This window comes from Dermacentor albipictus, chromosome 1 (assembly GCF_038994185.2).
Source record: "Dermacentor albipictus isolate Rhodes 1998 colony chromosome 1, USDA_Dalb.pri_finalv2, whole genome shotgun sequence".
Classification (NCBI taxonomy): domain Eukaryota; kingdom Metazoa; phylum Arthropoda; class Arachnida; order Ixodida; family Ixodidae; genus Dermacentor; species Dermacentor albipictus.
Window position 1 is genome coordinate 119,112,943 of NC_091821.1, and position 18,911 is coordinate 119,131,853.

The window sequence follows — 18,911 nt, forward strand, 5'->3', positions numbered from 1 at the left end:
GTGCTTTCCCCCCCGCGTCTGCAGCGGATGTCTTGCATTTATAGTGGCTCTGACCTCGGACAAAGTCCACAAAAAGAAAAAAAAGTGCTTATAGATGCCGGAGTACGGACTGACTTGCTCACGGATTACGAACCGTTAATATCGGATGATAAGTTCCACAGGCTACTTATCCAACTTCTTCACGAAGAAGGATTGCACGAATTTGGTTAAATTGTATGCCACGTGGCAAACCATATCATTAAAGAAAAAAAATTACCCGACACTAGGAACAAGTCCACGAAGTCAATTTAGTTGCTCATTTTCCTCGAAGACAACATCGTTGTTCGGAGCATGGCTCAAAGACAGTTGCAATATGATGAAAATGAATTGCTGACAACATCAATTTGCTGAGGGTTGTTTTTTTGTGTTTTCTGAATGCGTCTTGTTGAACCTTTACTGGAGGTTTGTGAGTTGTGTAAAACACGTATACACTCTAAAAATTTTAACACCCTTAAGGGTGTAAATGACTTGTCCCATGGGTGACACCCTTTTTGGGTGTATTGCTACACCTCAAGCAAAGGGTGCAAATTAACACCCTACAAGAGAAGGGGTGTTAATATGACGTCACCTCGCCTATGGGTGTAAAGCTAACAACTCCCTTTCTATATGGGGTGTAACAGAGACACCACCCTTTCAATATGGGTGTAGCATGGACAACACGCTTCCAAAAGGGTGTTATCCCTGCAAGTATTTTAGCGTTCACTACAGCCATGTAGTTAATGGGCAGACTAGCTGTTGTGAATGCTGCCTAGCCTTAGCTACGGTACTACCTTGTTCAGTATGAGCCAGAATCTGTGAGGCGTCGTCATATTGCGCTTCTGGTCCGTCATGTGGTAGCATAACGTGCGACCCTTTCAGGCAAACAATTGAAGGTTTCACCATTGCAGCAAGGCACACAGGCCATGCTTTTCGTAATCTTCCTCTGCAGTGATAGTACACTGCCGGTCGGATGCAGAGCGCAATAACAATGCGCGCTGCACTAAGGACACAGGATCTCCCGCACCTTGGTGCACCAGTACTTATAACCCCGTGGAAACAGCACACAGCCAAAAGCATAGTTGCATGCATTTCAGAAATAATTAAAAACCTCCACTTTTCTTGGTCAAACATTTTCGCAACACCAGCTCGACCAGGAGGGAAAGACACCACAGCTCGTTGTTGTAGCTCATATTGAATGCAATAGAGCACAAGCAATGCATGGATTGGCGACGGTAACAAGTACAGTACTACAGAAGCATATGTTTGCCTGTCAAACAGTTTTTTGCCGTTTTAAGCACACATTTTACACCTCTATTCATCAAAGTTGTCATTTATCGCCACGGGATGCTTCTACTACTACTTTGACACATGACTTAAAGGTAGCACTCAAAGCCAAAGAACAAAGTGCTTCCACGTCGAATCATGTTTCAGCATTTATGAACAAAACAGCATGTGTAGCTGTCCTTGCTGTTCAATATATAAGCATGCACTATTTCCTGAAATATATGTATGCTCCATTTACTGAAAGATACCTGCTTATACCCAATAACTTAGTTTATTTTTCACCATGTGCTTGCATTGAATATTGCAAAGGCATTGTAAGTTAAGCTACCAGAACAACAATCAGCTAGTCTAAGGTTATGTAATTGAACATCATTGTAAAATTTGTGACGAAATGTCAGAAGTATTTATTTCATTCAAGAGAAATGGTTACATAATAATGTTTGCACATTTTAAAAGTAAAAAGGAAGATGAGTAAAACCATACCAATACAAAGACATAAGCACCGAATAATGGCACAGGCTTGCTCAATTAAATTTTAAGCAGAACAGTTTTTTTAAATAACCTCACTACTAAATATCACGTTTTCATTCGAAAAGCACTGCATCTTATTATAAAGCACAAAAATAACCGGTCACATAAGTAAGAACAAGTCTGAGTGTATCTTTAACACAAGGATAAAAAGTTGGGCGAGTTGGTACAGTAACATGATCTTGGATTGTAGCGCGAAGTGGCATGGACACAGACTAGAAGCAGACGGGATGAGCGCTAACTCTCAACTAAATTTTTGCAAGCTAGTCTCTTATCAAGTATACCTGTAGGCATTGCGACCATTGTGCTCCCAAGATGCATGAGGCATTAGTCATTGCAGAGTTGTAAGGACATGACAATCCTAGGATGATTATGTTCTTGAGGCTTTTTTTCCCCACTTTCCATCTTTTGAAACGTGTATACTTTAGTCATGAATACAAAAATGCTACAACTGGCATGTGATAAGTTTTGCATCTTATTTCCTAGCAGCTCATTGAACCAAGCCACGATGACAAATTTAAATGCTGTTACCTCATCAGACATTCAAATTTCTTAAACACAAACAAAACCAGATAGGCATTAGAGTGAGCATCACTTAAATACATTACACTGGTTTAAAGTTATTGCGCCACTTTGTGCCAGGTAAAAACGTTAGAAACATCAAAAATGTTAAGATTCTACGGCCAACCGTGAAAACTAAATAAAAAAAATCATTAAGCTTTCTTAAACGGGTACAGGAGCTTTACAACTAGCCGTCTTGGTGATGGACACGCAGATAGATGGGCAGCCATTCCACTGAGACGAGAATGTTGAGGGCTTCGCATGGAAGACTGTGAGACACTGCAGAGTAGTTCTTGGTCCACATGAAGGAGGTTGCTTGCATACACGTCTGGGCCACCATACTGAATGCATGGTGTTACCGGAGCTTTTTCCCCCTGCATTGTGGTAAAAAAGCATGGTTAAGTTTATACGATATTTAATATGCAAAAAAAAAGAGGCGAGACATGCAGACAGGACACGAGAGTAGAGAAGTGAACACGAACGCGAAAAACATGAAAAATTTCATTAAATCGTTTTATTAGATAAAATTTTTATACTGTGTGTCATTCATTATGAGGGTTCATAACCGCAACACATTTAATATATAAGCAGGTAGAATTATCAGCTTGGTCAGTTTGTACAAGCTCGTTTGAGGCAAGAAATCGAGTTTCACAAACACAACCTCAACATTGTTGATTGAAAAAGGAACACTTCACATGACATGCAGTCCTGTGAGTGGAAATTGCACAGTTCAAGAAAAACAAATTAAAACTCACAGACCGATCCTGAAAAAGGAATAAGCACCTGCTACTGCAAAAAGCGAATTAATTGATAGGTTTTAGTAGCACAAGGGCATCTTTGGCCAATTAGCGCCAAGCCTATACTGCAAAAAATAAACTTAGTGCATCTTTACAAAGCAAATATATAAAGATGACTAATGCCTCTCTGCACTACAGTTGCTTTGCTCTAGCGTGAAGTCATTTTAATGCATGCACACGTACATACACATGCTACACCCAAGTGTAACAGCTGCAGAATTAAAATTGGGCATCAACAAAGTCGCAACATTTAACCATTGATCCCAAGCTGTACTAGTGACTGGAGGTAGTACCAATATCGCCAATGACGAGTTGCACTCTTTCTGCCCGATGTTATGCTGCTCGTATTGTCAAAGATGAGTTACAGTCGGCATTGAGGGAAAGCTGCCCTCAAGAGCAGCTCTTATTTTTGTGTTATTTCTAACCAGAGACCAATGAAGTAATATATTTTTAGAACGAGAATGACGCCGAAAAATTGAGTACGTAAAAAATTTGGTGCATTTTTCCGGAATTAACTTGGGGGTTAACGGCTAAAGCGGCAATCCAGACACTAGAACAAGTTTTGACATGTTTGTTACCAGTGAATGCTAGAAAATATGTTGGCATTCTGTAGTTTTGTCCAACAATGCAAAAGGGATTCTTAATAACTGATGAAATAAATGGAAAAGTATCATGAAGTATATTTCGTGAATGTAACGCAGAATCACTCAACTTCTGTTACTATTAATCTCCACTAGATTAACCTGCACTTTCTGAACTAGTTCAGGAGGTGCTGAATTTCACTCCTCATTCCACCAGTTCAACGTGGCAGCACCTGCACGTTGTGATTCGTTTTACTTAGTGCAGGCTTTGTACAGGGCGAGTTCACAGCATTCCCTGCACTTGGCCGAAAGGTAGTGCATGTTTACGCAGCAGGTGTGGTGCCGCTTCTGCACGAGTGAGGCGCAGAAATCAGAGTTTCATACAATAATTACTAGAGGGAACTCTGACGTTAGTGTCCACAGGAGATCAAACAAGAACGGCTGTAGCAGCATGGAAATTATGGGAAGTACATGGATTTGCCTAAACTTCATCTGTTTGGCTTCAAACGGCTTTGTGACTTTGTAAACTAGTCATTCTCAACAATATACTGTGTAATAAATAAATAAACATGAAAATCGTCCGACGACAGGATTCAGACACAGGAACTCTAGAACAGAAGTCTGATATTGAAACCATTAAGCCACGGAGGCACGTAACGACAAGCGAGTGCAACGCCCTGATGAATTTATCGCGGGCATACCAGTGCCTTGAGACGCTTGGCGCCCTTCGATTTGGCTACCTGGACAAGCTCAATCGTTGCAATTAATAGCAATTGTGCGTGTTGACGCCGTCTTCTGCACTTCGAAGAGTATAGACTGCGCTGAAATTTACGGCAATGAGATTTATATAGCGTATAATATACGAAGCCACAAGAACGTCTGAATTCACAAGCACGATTATCCGACAAATCCATGTGCTTCCCATCATTCCCATGGTGGTACGACTGCAGCGCCAGAGTTCCCTCTAGTAATTACTGTAAGAAACTCTATGGCAGAAATAACCGAAGTGCCTCGCATTTTGTTCTGGAGTAATAAACTAAGTTTTGCTGGTCCCATAAATCTTACTGGTCATTAATTCCAAGTTTTAGTGCAGTCACATGTCTAGTAACCAATTGTGGTATTTTGCATAAACATTGCAAAGCCAACTGTGGTGAATGTTCACCCTGGTAAATTGTTTATGATGGAGTAGCATAGACTACTGAAGCAATCTCTGGAAGGCAAGTCAAGTAATTTTCTTATTAGCAGCCTCTAAACAGCATTCGAGCTTATGACACATGCACCTCAGATATGCAAATATTTCCTTGACTCAGCAAGAAGCGATGCTTCATGTTCCACGAGGCTACCTCTATCAAAGCAGTATTGGTGCTCTCTAAAAACAATGCCAATGCATATTATCCAAATATTTTTCAGGGGCAACAGTTATGCCTGAAATCATGCTAGATTAGTTTTTTTAAACACATGCTCAGACCATGTTAGAAGTGCTTCTTAAAATCCTCCTATTTATTAGACTAGTCATATATCTGTACACAAAGGCTACTAATTAGGTCCCATGCTATATCATCTTAACAAAAACTTCACTTAGTAATACACATGCTATGATAAGATTTGAGACCACATTGAGATACTGAACAAGGTGAATTCATTATTTTTAAAAAGAAGCTCCTGTTCTTCCAAAGGAGAAGAAAGGATACTGAGGGTCAAAATTTTTCTGAATCACAGCTGGAAGATGCCAGGGAAGGCACGTGGAAACTTATTTGTAATTTTCTATTTAAATGTAGAAATGATAAAGGGAAATGAAAATGGTAAAAAAAAACAACCAGGCATGGGGGAAAACGAACCTACAGCCTTTGCATTAGGCATGCGATGCACTAACCACTGTGCCACCGAGGCAGCATTCAACCGTCCACAATGGCCCCTAAGATTGTCGACGCTCGAACACGGCAGTAGTACCACAGTGGTTAGTATATCACATGTGTAATGTGAAGGTTATGTGTCCGTTCTCCACCCACAGGTGGATATCTTTTAATCCACTTTCACTTACCCAGAATTTATCATTTCTATACTTCATATAAAAAAAACTTAACACATGTTCCTGTATGCTTTCCTTGGCCTCATTATCTGCTGGCTTCTTCCAGTTCTGTTACTTCCAACACTTATACATATTCTAATCTGGTAAGTAAACAGTTCTGCATGATGCTGGAATACAATATAAACATTATTGCATGGCAGTGTTATGTAGAATGCCTTACATTGCCCAGGCAAGGTGTATTTATATCAATCTGAAAAAAAAAACCATTTCCACTCTAGGCAGAAATGCTGTGTACTGCTGTGTGCAACAGGGTTTAACGAAAACAACTTGTTCAGAAATAAAGCCACCAAACAACGAGGAAACATGAAAACTAGATGAAAATTTGTGCAGTTGCATGTTAAAAATTTAGCACAGCAACAGATAAAGACATAATGAAGGAAGCGCGAGGATGGTTTATTTTGGACACACGAGGCAATATATTTGAAAGATGCATATGAGCTTACACGTGGAGAAATATTGTTTATGTAGTAGCTAAACTACGAACAGGCCTAGAACACACTGATACAAGGTGTCGAGCATGTCAATCTTATCATGCCCTTAAGTCAAAGAAACATGGCTGTTTCTCTGATACAAGGTGTCGAGCATGTCAATCTTATCATGCCCTTAAGTCAAAGAAACATGGCTGTTTCTCATGATTCGCTACACATGGCTGGCTTACACAACTTAGCCACTTCTATATATGCCTTGTAATTACCAGGTGGTCTGTATAACACATGCAAGCTTTAAATATGTACAACTGCAACGTAGCTGGACAGCACCAAGGTAATGTCGTTTGCCATCGTTTTGAGGAAGTGAAACCAATTCTTGCATTTTTCGTAATTAGGTAATTAGTTAACAACGATTACTTAACTGCTCAAATATTATATTCAAAGCAAAAGTGTCAGTGCGAAAATTGTAGAGCACCCTGAAAAATTCCCAATCCAGCTTTCTACTGCTCAATAGGTGCAACAAATGTTTCTTTCAAGCTTGAAAGAAGCCAGTGAACACATGCAAGTGCCGTGCAACTAACCGCTCGTGCACCTGAACACCATTTGGCTCCTCCTTTCATGCTTGAAAAAAAACTTTTTGAAAAGAATATTTTAGAAATTGATTAATTATTGACTATGTTTTAGGCAAAATGCATGAAATAGTGTGACTGCCACCTCCATTTTCGGCGACATGAATTGACTCCATTTTCATGTCCAAATCCAGCTATACATGGTGCGTGTTTTGAGCTGGTTCTGTAATTTAGGCTGGTTTTGACTAATTGAAGCTTCGCACTTTAATAATGGAGTCAGGTTAAAAAGAAATTGGTACATAAACAGTCGCTGTCAGTACTCCATACTCCTTTAACTTAGTGCAAAGTGCTTGTGAGCCAAGAAGTTGGTAGTTCTAAGCAGTATTTCTCATTTTGACCTAGTGTTATAGCCCACTTACTATGATGCCATGCTGCTCAGTCATGCTGGTCCCAGCTTCAATCTAGGCCATGACAGCTGCCCTCCAATGAGGGTAAAATGCAATAACGCTTATGCACTTACATTCAGGTGTACATTAAAGAAGGCCAGGTTCCCAAAACTTCAGGCTGTGACTTTGGTATGTAAAAGCCCATAATTTAATTTTAATATCTAAAGGTGCTTTATTAGGAGCAGGGGCATCATTTTGAGCTTTTACTGCACTGCCATGGCACCAAGAAGCTCTAAGTAAATAAAAAAATTTCAAGGACAATGTACATATCTTGCAAACATTTACAAACATTTCTCTGCATGCACCTCTGTTGCTGTTATATTTAGATCCGTATGCCAAGGCGGGTTATGATGTTAGAACTTGTTTCAAACTTGTTTTTTTACCGCTTTAAAGTTGTTGGTTACCTTGCATCTCATTGTGTGTCGAACGCACATTTCAGTGCATCAATTTCTTCAGAAAGTGAACTCCTCTTTATTTATTTGTGCATGCAAAAAGGGTTCAGAAGAACTGCTTTCTGAAGGTCTGTATAAGAACAAAAAACAATTCTATGTAGGCTGCACAAAGAGAAAGGATTGGTTTGTAAATATGTTATTTAGTTCTTAAAAAAAGAGGCAGCTGTCAGTATTCTGTTCCAAAGTAAAAATTGGCCCTACCTGGCTCTGCTTCAGTTTCCGATGTTGATGGTCCATTCGGGGGCACTCAACTGATAGGCTGCACTTTGGCGATGTCGGGTGTGCTGTCACCAGGCCCAAGGTCGATCGACAGCCTCACCAAAAGTCGAGTCCAAACGCTATAAAAGAAATATCTCATCATTTTGCTATCAGTTTTGTCATCTTGCGTGTTTCACACACGGCCGTCAGTGGAATATTTCGTCACTTGGATACTGAAAGAAATTCAAGCATTTTCTGGCAGCCAAGATGATGATGATGATGTGTGGTGTTTTATGGCGCAAGGGCCACGTTTGGCCAAAGAGGGCCATGACAAGTGGTAATGTTGACGATGTATTATGGAAGATGTAACTTGGCTGTAAACTGGCCTAAAAATTGTCGCTGTAAAGTGCGTAAAATCTACGTGCTATAAAATTATGGCGATGACTAATGACAAATAGTATGAACATTAAAATCCATCGTGGAAGAATGATGCAAAATAGAAAATATACAGGATGGTAAAATTACTTGGAGCACTGCTGCCTCGCCAGAGCCCTTGAAACACAAGGGCCTAGAGGCATGTGCTATACGAAAGAGCTATCACAGCAGCATCCTCTGGAGAGGACGGCAGCCAAGCTGAATACACAGTAAATGGAGAACATTAAAGAGCAAATGCAGTTGTCACATTAGATTGATCAAGTACAGCAGAAATGGAAAATAAATCAGTGATACTCTGTTGGCTTTGAATGCAAGAAACGTAAAAACAGGAACTTGCAGCCACGCCACATTGAATTTCCCGCGTTTGCTACACCTCACAAGTTTGGCATCGTCCGGTACTCGGGGATAGTAACCGCTTAAAATCAAGATGAACGAGCGTCGGCATAAATTAACAGGATACTTAACCAGGCAATATTGGCGCATAAAACAACTCACGTAGCGAAGCTACTGTCAATTACCCGATGACGCATCTGCGGGCGAATTCAAAAAGGAAAGAGTTTCACTTGTTTCACGCCTACTAAGCTAAGACAGAATTCGAGTTTCTTACTAAACTATACTGGATATTTACGCTCCGAATAAAACGCTGGAAATTTTGTTACGTCACATTGCATACGTATGAAAGTGAGGAAAATGCTTTTGTTGTATTCTGCCCAGACGGCATGCAGCAGCTACCTCTCATGCAACAAAAGCATGAAAGTGGTACTCGTGACACCGAAAACAAGCATATACAGCGCCAACGTTACGCCCCTTGGAGTTGGAACTAAGCACGATAAAGCCAGTTAGTTTTCTAGCTTTCATAACGCCATGAACACGACCAAACATCGAGCGAAACAACTCTCTGCTCTCGAAAATTACTACCGCTTCCATTTATATACTTATCGCTGCCACAAGCAAAAGTCAATGGGCTAGCTGTCCACAAGCCGCAGATTAGACTGACAGCAACATATTACGGTAACGTAAAACAATTTCCACGCTAACTTAGCAGCCGCGGTGTGCTCTAAATGCCAAAGTTCTCGTTTGCCGCTCGAAATTCACACCATGATGACGGGCACTGCATCTTTCACATGAAATATTGCACGCTTTGCGCCGGAGCTCAATAGGAGGGCGAAACGCATTTGCACGTACGTACCTGAAATCCGCATGCCGGAAAGCCGTTGACTCTTCCGAGACAGGGCGCACAGCCATACACCCGTACGGCGGCTTGACTTGGACGTGAGGCACTTCTACCAAACATTTCACATGCGACATGCTTCACACCGATTGCGCGAACACCAAAAAATGACGCAGGCCGCATTGCGACGCCGAGCAGACGCTGCGCACCGATGAGCACCGATGAGCTGCGTGCGCGGATTGCAGAGAACAAAGCCATACAAAACGTTAGGCGCGAGAAGATGGCGGCTCTCGTTGCGAAGACGAAGCGAACGAAGCAATGACGCGCGAATGAATGTTGCCAACTGTTGGTTCCGCGTTATGCCGGCGGTGGTGGCTTTAGTGGCGTGTGTTGCGGCTGTCTAATTTTTTATTTCTTTTTCCCAAACAGTATAATTAAGATCAGTTATTTGTTTGAATTTTTAACTGTGTCATTTGGCATTATCTTTGTCTTTTTATGCTATTAAGCGGCCAATTAGGGCCTCCCAGGTTCGCGCGCGCCAGCTGCGCGCGCAAATCTCAGAGGCCATAGACAACTCGTTAGGAGATGCCGTTCTTGTCGTTAACGTTTCATCATCGTTTCTTCAACTGAGATAGGTAGTGTCCCTTTTCCCGGGGTTGGGAGGGGGCGATCAAGACAGCATCGCTCCGCGGGGCGCCGAGGAGTGGGTTGGTGTTGGTTCTTATCGCGAAATTCGCGAACCCTGCGATTTTTTTTATAACGTAAGCATTTCTATACTTCTCCAACAAGAAAAAACATCCGTCCGTCAGTCCGTACCACACGATACGTTTCAAAATAGAACCCGCAACAGCGAGTGAATTCACCTTCGTGCTAGCTCTCGCTTCAACGCGACCGAAGCGGCGAGAACACTGCGCTCACGAAGCTCTCAGCTCATGCCGCACTATGCGCTTTTCGCAGAACACTTTCAAGATAGGTGTACGCGCGTCTGTTTTCAAAGCGAAGTAAACGGTGCGAACACAGCGCGGGAAGGTTTCAGCAGTGGGCACACTCTGTCCACAATGCAGTTCGCTTTCAAGATACGGTTCGCGCGGCCGTGCCACAAGCAGCCGCCGCCGGAGAACGGTTGATAATGTTTCGGCGCGGATGAAGAGGGCTAAAGAGCGATAACAGCTCAAAACGAACGGAACGTCACCAGCGCGCCTGGCCCCGCCACCTGCAGTACTTTGCTTGCGCCGCCGACCAGAGCAGCTCGCGTCGCCGCAGCGCTGTCGCTTATACTTGTCGGCTCAAGTCTCATAACATTGATAACGACATGGACTGCGTGTAGATGAGGAAGAGTCACAATGCTTACGCACACTTGGACAAATCCGAGAGGAGTTCCGGTGTGATTTTTTTTTTTTTTACCGGAAATGTACAGTCAGCGGTGGGACCCAGAGTTGACAATGCCTGTAAGAGGGGTGCCAAGCTTTTTTTTTTTTTTGTGAGAGTCTTGCCCAGCTCCCAAAGATCTGCTCAAGCTAAGACTTGCTGATGGCTGTATGGGTTTTTTTTATTGTCGCATGCCCTCGAACCGCCACAGATCCTACAGTGTAATGGCATTAGAGCAGTATTCACGTGCAAAGGGAAATGCAGCCGGTAATTGGGCTGCCTAAGGTTTGCGGGCCGGCGGCAGCTGCCCTCCCGTCCCCCGTTTCCGTTGACAAGTTACAGGGAGGGGTCTAGAGCAATCTTACACCCTCTCCCGACAGTGGCGTAACCAGAAAATTTTTTCGTGTGAGGGGGGGGGGGGTCCCAATTGGCCGTGGAGGGGGAAGGAGCGGGGCCATTGCCATAGCAGCAAAAATTTTACTGTTAGTGAGCGTTACAAGTGCCCGGCGTGCCCCACTTGGCTACGCCGCTACTAGCCCCCCTCCCTCCCCCCCGCGCAATCGACGCAAATCGAGCTATCAGAACGTGCATGACACGCATGCATGACATAACATGAATGACATGCCGCGAAGCTAGCATGGATGTCGTCACGTCATCATCAGCTTATTCTGACGTCCATCGCAGGACGAAAGCTTCTCCAGCGATCTCCAATACCCCTGTCTTGTGCTAACTGGTTCCACGTGTCTTCAAGTTTCCCAATTCCATCACGTCCACATTATTCTCTGCCGTCCTCGACTGTGCTTCCCTTCCCTTAGCACCCATTCTGCAACTCCAATAGACCAGCAGTTCTCTCCCTTACGCATTGCAATGTCTGCCCAGCACGACTTCTTCCTCATATTGTCAACCAGAATATCAGCTATCCCCGTTCGCTCTCTAATCCACATCGCTGCCTTCCAGTCTATTATCATCATGCCTAATAATTTTCATTGCATCGCTCGTTGCGCGGTCCTCAACGTCTTCCAAAGCTTCTTTGGTAACTTCCAAGTTTCGGCCCCATACGTTACTAACGGTAGAAAGCAATGGTTAGCAGTAAGCTCCCTGGTCATGATTTAGTAATGCCTGCCGTAAGCTCTCCAGCTAATATTTTATTTTTGTTAATTTCCTTGATCAGAGGCCCCTGCGACTAATTAAGCTCAATAAACGTATTTCTGCGCAGGTTCTAGAGGCTGACTGCCGACCATGACATTCGTTCTCTCGCCACGCTGCGGAACATTACTTTTCTCTTCTGCATACTAACTCTCAGTCAGACTTACACTTTCTTCGACATGTTCCTCAAACGTTTGTTGCAAATAGTCTGCAGTGTTGCTGAGTATGCCAATGTCATCTACAAACCGTAAGTTGGTGAGCTATTTACCGTTAGCCCTCACTTCTAACCATTCCTAGTCTAACTGGTTGCACACCTTTAAGCATTGAGTGATAGCATTGTAAATATTTTGCTATTGATCATATGAAGCCTTTTGCAGATATCTGGCTATGCAAAGTCTGCGCGTTAGTGTCATCCGTTCGATATCAACATTCGTGGGAAACTTCGTTTTTGACCACTGTTCGGAGCCAGTGCGCTGCTGCCTAGGTGCCCCGATCTAATCATTCCAGCTACCTGATTCAAGCGCAGGTAGCGCGCGTTTTATGTACAGCCAATATCAACGCCTTAACTGGCAATGTTCATTTATCATATACTGTAAGCTTGTTCACTTACTCCCTTATAATTAGGGTGTAAATTAGAAAGACTGGGGGTGTTCCAAGGGTGTTTTCTTGTTGAACGCCCTTTTGCGCTGAAAAAGGGTGTTTCAAGGGTGTTTACAAGGGGTGAAAAGATGAATACACCCGCATTACACCCATAAGGGTGTGAAAATTTTAAGAGTGTACGTGCTCTTGTTAAATTTCGTGGAATTTTAAATGTAATGTCATTAAGCAATTATGTAGAATTGACGATACTGTATTATGACAATAGAGAGAAATTTTGAGTGAAATGTGCCACTGCGAGTTTTATTAGTGGCATGAGCTTTTCGACACAGCAGACTCATTCTCCAGATTTAGGCTGCACATCGAGCTGTATAGTTTGATAAACGCGCCTGTGCTTGGGAATTGTGCGTATTGTTTAAGCGCTGAATTTACAACAACCACAAAGGGACACGAACGGGACAGGCGCTGACTGCTAACTAACGATTAATGCAAGATGACGTAAATATATACAGAAAAACAGACAAGAACAAATAGAAAAGACAAGAATTAACATAACTAATCGTTTGATCGTATCGTCTAACAAGTGTGCGTCACTAAACAATTGTTGCCAACTGCTCTCAAGAAAGCAAATTTCTTTAGCTGATAACGAAAGAACCGGTCAGGTGACGCACTCATAATCATCACTACTCATTATTGCAGCTCCCACGATCTGTCGCTGCGCCTATCTTTGTCTCTAAACAATATTGCAGTGTCAAGATATGGCTTTCACTTACAGTTTCGGCAATGTAACGCCAGGTGTCCCTGTCCACCCTTTTTGATGTTCCTGTCGTGCTCCCTTAACAGCTCGTTTAGGCATCATTCCGTTTGCCCTACGTATGTTTTGCCATATGATTGCAGTATCCGATAGACAACACATTCGGCGCATGTGACGAATTCCTTCTTCTGATTTACTTTGCACCCCTTCTTTTTGACTTTTTACTGACGATGTCATACAACACAATTTCGTTAATTTGTACGAAGCGGATATGACGATTTTCATGCCCCCATTTCCCCCAATCTTCTGGAGACGATGTGACGTCGTGTGCAGATATGGAATGACGGCCACCTTCTTTTGATCTGACTTTTCATTTCTGTGCACCTGATCAGCCACGCGTACTTTGTTCGTCTTGTGCAGAAGAGCCTCCGCCAGCGCAACTGTCAAGTGTTTAGGATAACCTGTCGAAGCTATGCGCTGTATTTGTATTTCGAAGCTTTTATTTACATGGTACACACACCACTGTTTAAGCACATTATGTGGACACACCTGAATGATATACTCTTTTTCGCTCTTCTGCGCAAGACAAAGCAATTACGCGTGACTGATCAGGCGCATGGAAATGAAAAGCTAGATCAAAAGAAGGTGGCCGTCATTCCATATCTGCATATGACGTCACATCGTCTCTAGAAAATTGGGGGAAATGCGTGTCGACACTGCCGAGACTGCAAGTGAAAGCCATATCTTGACAACACTGCAATATTGTTTAGAGACAAAGATCGGTGCACGCGCGAGATCGTGGAAGCTGCAATAATGAGTAGTGATGATTATGAGTGCGTCAGCTCACCGCCTCTTTCGTTATCTGCAAGAAATATGCTTTTTTGAGGGCTGTTGGTGACAATAGTTAAGTAACGCACACATGTTCGATGATACGATCAAAGGATTAGTTAAGTTCATTCTTGTCGTTTCTGTTTTTTCTTGTCTGTTTTTCTGTATATATTTACGACACCAGCGGATTTCGCCGTTCGTGTCCTTTCGTGTTTCTTTTTTATTATATGGTATTTAGAAGATGTCGCCTTTAATTAGCACCGGCTACTGCTTTTCATGTAGGGATTAAAAAAAGAATAGATCGTAACAAAAATAGTGAAATCAAAAGAACACAAATTCCGGTAACCTTAGTACAATATTGTCACACTATAACTGAAAGACAACTTCGAATCATGAAAAACACAAAGTCCAGTCACGTAAGTAGACTGATGCCACACTAAAACTGAAAGTCAACTCAGAAACGCAGCAACACAAAGTCCGGTCACTTAGCTAGACCGAAATAAGGGCACATAAGATATAACGGATTAAGTTCTTATAAAGTTACAAAAAACCAGGCATTGGATTTGCCAAAGCCGGGTAAAAGAAATATATAGAATACGCTTTAACATTTCAACACCCTACTCACTAATTTCCGAGAATATTCCTCGCTTCTCGAACTCGTTGAAAGGCAAGTAGCGCTTGTCCGTGCAATGCGTATGTTGGCCAAGGACCTAAGATCTTCCTGAGGCTGAAGGGCCTGCGATCTAATGCCACTAAATCAAGTGCTAAGCTTTATCTGTGTGTGTCGTGTCGCGGACGTTCTACCAGGAGATGCTGTGCACCTTCATGAGCGTGGCCACAAGTGCGTTCCGCACTATCAGCTCTTTAAATTTTATGTAGAAAGTGCTTTGTGTACGCGGTACTGAAGCCGCAGACGGTAAATCAGCGTTTGAATAGCTCTGGTTGTATTTAATGTGGATGGGATCTAAAGTTGAAGTGATGGGTCAATGTGAAATAAATCTGAAGATTTGAAGTTCCGATCAAAGCACGTCACTTTGCAACCACGGGCTGATATCTGTCTTAGTATGCTGCGCAATTCGCATTGTGTTAGAGGGAGACCATGTGTGGCGTTATTAACATGCGCTTGTCCAGCTGCCTTATCTGTTGCAACATTCCCAGGGATATTGCAGTGGCCAGGTATCCAGTGGAACAATATTGTGCGATTTTCCTCACTTGCTTTTATGAGTTCCTTAAGTATCTCGTTGTTGTAACTTCTGCGCCTAAACAGTGCATAGTATGGATTACCAGCTAGCCTGAACCAACGCTTTACTGCGAATTATCTTGAGATGCCAATTGGTGTGCCCAGAAAACGTAGCGCACGTAGGATTACGTTGTTCGTATGAGCTGCGAAGTTGAGCTCCAAGTCAAAATCAACCCCAATACAAGCCATTTCGTACCCTTGTGAGAGATTGTTATCACAGGTTTGATATACTCGTATAAAACACGTGCAATGTGTTTTACTTTCGTCTTCTGACAGTTTAGTGCTCGTAGTTTAAGGCTGGCATGGTAGAAATGAACGATGGTCATATAAAACTGGCTTCATATTTTTCACCCTTTACCGTGCGCCAGGCAAACGGGCTCCGCATCACCATGGCGATTTATATTTGCTTACATCAACATGTCTTCTGCGTCAATCTCAAATTCTAGAAGATATTGAGACACAGATATTCGCTCACGCACAATGCAGGCATGGTATTCACAAAGCAGTTATTACGCTGTAGAGTGGCTCATGACAGCAGGCGCTGAGCAATTGTGATAGCAAGCATACGGTTCCACAAGAACGCCGCTTTACGAGAACAGTATTAAAAGGAAATTAAAAGGTGCCAGCATAACAGCAGCCAAGGTGGTGTGAAATACCTTTCACTTGTTCATCTCTTTGGTATTGTCTGACAAAATGCTTTGATCACCTGTAGTATCGTGGCACTGTACCGAGGCAATATAACTCAAACGGCGCTGACCAGGGTGTGGCATCCGAACGCCTGCAGCATCCTGATACTAATGGGGCCAGCATACTGACGTCTTCAGTTATACGTATTTAGTAGACTGACGTGAACAATGTTGCTTTCTTGGCGCGCAAACGACGCCGTACGTTCGACCAGTGCAATTCTCATAGGTGGCGTCGGTGACCGTGTGCAAAGCGCGGTAGGGGCTGTAACGTTGCAATGTAGTCGAAGCTTCGTTGAAAAAGAAACTCTTCGAGACGGGGACCAGAGTAGCAGTAGCAAACCAGGACAGCAATAGGTATCGCTGTGGTCGAAATCTTAAGGGTACTGTGATGTCTGTGGCAATATTACTGAAGACGGTGAGACACTGGGGAAGAGTTCTTACTAACAATAAATATTGTAAATTCGGCCCCACTTTCAAGGTCACTAACACAAACTCTGGATGTCGAAAATAATATATATCGGATGAATCAACCGTAGCCTAATCTACTCAAGACGATATTCCCATAAGTCAAAGTCCACTCGTTAAATCTGGCTGGCTGTATCTGGGCTGAGCACTAATATGCCATCGAATAAGGCTTATTCCCTTCCGCTGGGCGACGCTTCTGTTCCACTGGCTGGGTAAGTCGCACTGTTCGACTTGTGCTCAACCATAATACACTCCAGGTCTTAGTATTGCGCGTCCCTATATAAGTGAAGAAAACACCTAGTGGAAACTAAACTGAAAAGCGATTATACTTTGAAACTAAAGTTTAAGTTTCAAGTCGTTCACTGAATGTTAAGCGGGCTGGTGAAATTTGAAATCTATTTGTTTCTGCAGCAAATTGGGTTCTATGATTGCCTTTTAGATTGTACGCTGACGGCGTTCAAGAAAAACGGTACGGAATCGTCCGCGAAATATCAATGTACTATCGGCGAATACACCTGACCACATCCGAATGACTGACTCGGTAAGCTTCTGTTATTTTTTGTTTCGTCTGCTACCGGATTTTTTGGAAAGATAATTTTCGCGAAGCTAGAGTTGTATCATTGTGCTCAAATTAAATGTGACCTATGTGTGACTGAAAGCTATGTGACATCTTTCTGCAGTTAGGTGACTTTTTTTTTGTAACTGGGAATGCCTATATTTAGCGCATCTCTATAAGTATATTTCTATATTGATTTTTTTTAGAAAATAAAGCAAATCCTGATAAGGTTGCACGACGGAGATGCTTTTCTGTGGGGTGGCAAAAATATAGCGCACTGAAATAAGAGGACTGCTTCGAATATCATTCGTTCTCGTTTTGCTCGCTAAATCTACTGCGCAGTGCGCCGTGATGCGATTACACGATGAGCGCCGAAGTAGGAAAACCACTTTCAGCTCACAGTATTAGCGGCAGCATTTGCTTCGAACAACTGCGCCTCCTTTTTGTTCGGTTCCGCACACGGAGAAGCATAGAGGGAAAACCAACAATGACTGCGGCAGTCGTCTCTCAGATCTTGGCACCCAATCGGTCAAAGCAATCTGCTCTGAGGGAGAAACTAGCGAAAGCTGGAACTTCAGGCTGAAAATGAAGTAGCGTGCTAGAAGGAAGTCCACCTCCCGAACCCAATTCGCTGGGGCTCTACTGTACGAGTGCAGCCTGGCCGCTCAGATGAACGAGGTTTCTGCCAGAGGCGCGAGCTGAGTGACGTGACACGGTCGTGCGGGTTAGGGTTGATCGACGATGTGGTTGCCCAGTGAGGACGGAAGTAAACAGGAAGGCCTCTACAGGCGTCTAGCCAAAGAAGGCTCTAGAATTCGACAGTCAGCAAAACAATTTCGATGGATGATACGCCGTCCGCTTAACAGTTTCGTTTCTCCTGGTCATTACTCTCTTTTATAAACGCTAGATCATTATTACATCTTAGGTTCGTCGTTAAGAGCGATAACCCACGTCACTGTAGCTTACGTAGCTAGATCGAGGTCACAAGAGTTGGTTTTAGTGGAGCACCGACGTCCAGTACTAACGTTTCTAAAATCACTTTTTCTCGAGACACGTGGTTCTTTTGCGTCCGGCGACCAAGAAGATGCTTGCCAAGTGTGCTTTTCCGATGTTCTGGCTTTAGACGAGCGCAATTGTCTGTAATAAGAGAGTTTGTTCATTTGTGTTATTCATTGCCCGTAATATTTGCCGAGTACTAGTATTCAAGGTATACCCCGAATGGAGCTTCCACCGTTCTAAATATCCGTAAACGCAATTGTGGCGCAAGCAGTCGGATGACCGAAGCTCGATGCACTCTTCTCTGCTATTTCAAATTCACGTATTCTAACATATGAGTCTGAAATCCTGGCAATATTCCTCGCATTTTCAGTACCGGAGCACGCTGCCAGTTAACGCACTTGTGTTGAAAGGTGCGTGGTGTAATCTTGAAACCAGAAAGAAGAAGATAAATTCTATTCGGACAGGACGGAATGCAAAAGTTCTGCTATTTTAAATCAGTGTTCTTAAATGCTAGATTTAAAAAGAAACGTTTGGAAACTGTACTGTGGTTCAGGTTTCTATATTTATGACTATTGTTTTCATTCGTCACAAAAATATAGCTTCAAAAATCAGGGTAATTTAAAGTTCGGTGAGAATATTCTGTCACAGCTGCAGAATTGTAGACGCTAAGTAGTGCTCTTCCGTATTACAGCATCAAAGGGGGCTGCAGCCAATT

At 43.0% G+C, this 18,911-nt stretch overlaps 1 protein-coding gene and 1 long non-coding RNA gene across 2 annotated transcripts in view; one reads left to right on the top strand and one right to left on the bottom strand.

Moving 5' to 3' along the window:
• The window catches only part of LOC135907844 (synaptogenesis protein syg-2-like), a 572,210-nt gene that overhangs the window by 317,886 nt on the left and 235,413 nt on the right, over nucleotides 1-18,911 (top strand). The gene's annotated exons all lie outside the window — the stretch shown is intronic.
• On the bottom strand, nucleotides 1,683-10,029 carry LOC135907871 (uncharacterized). Its single transcript, XR_010566142.2, has 3 exons — nucleotides 9,576-10,029; nucleotides 7,955-8,091; nucleotides 1,683-2,765 (listed from the first exon to the last, which is right to left on the bottom strand). It is a non-coding gene; the product is annotated as an uncharacterized lncRNA (long non-coding RNA).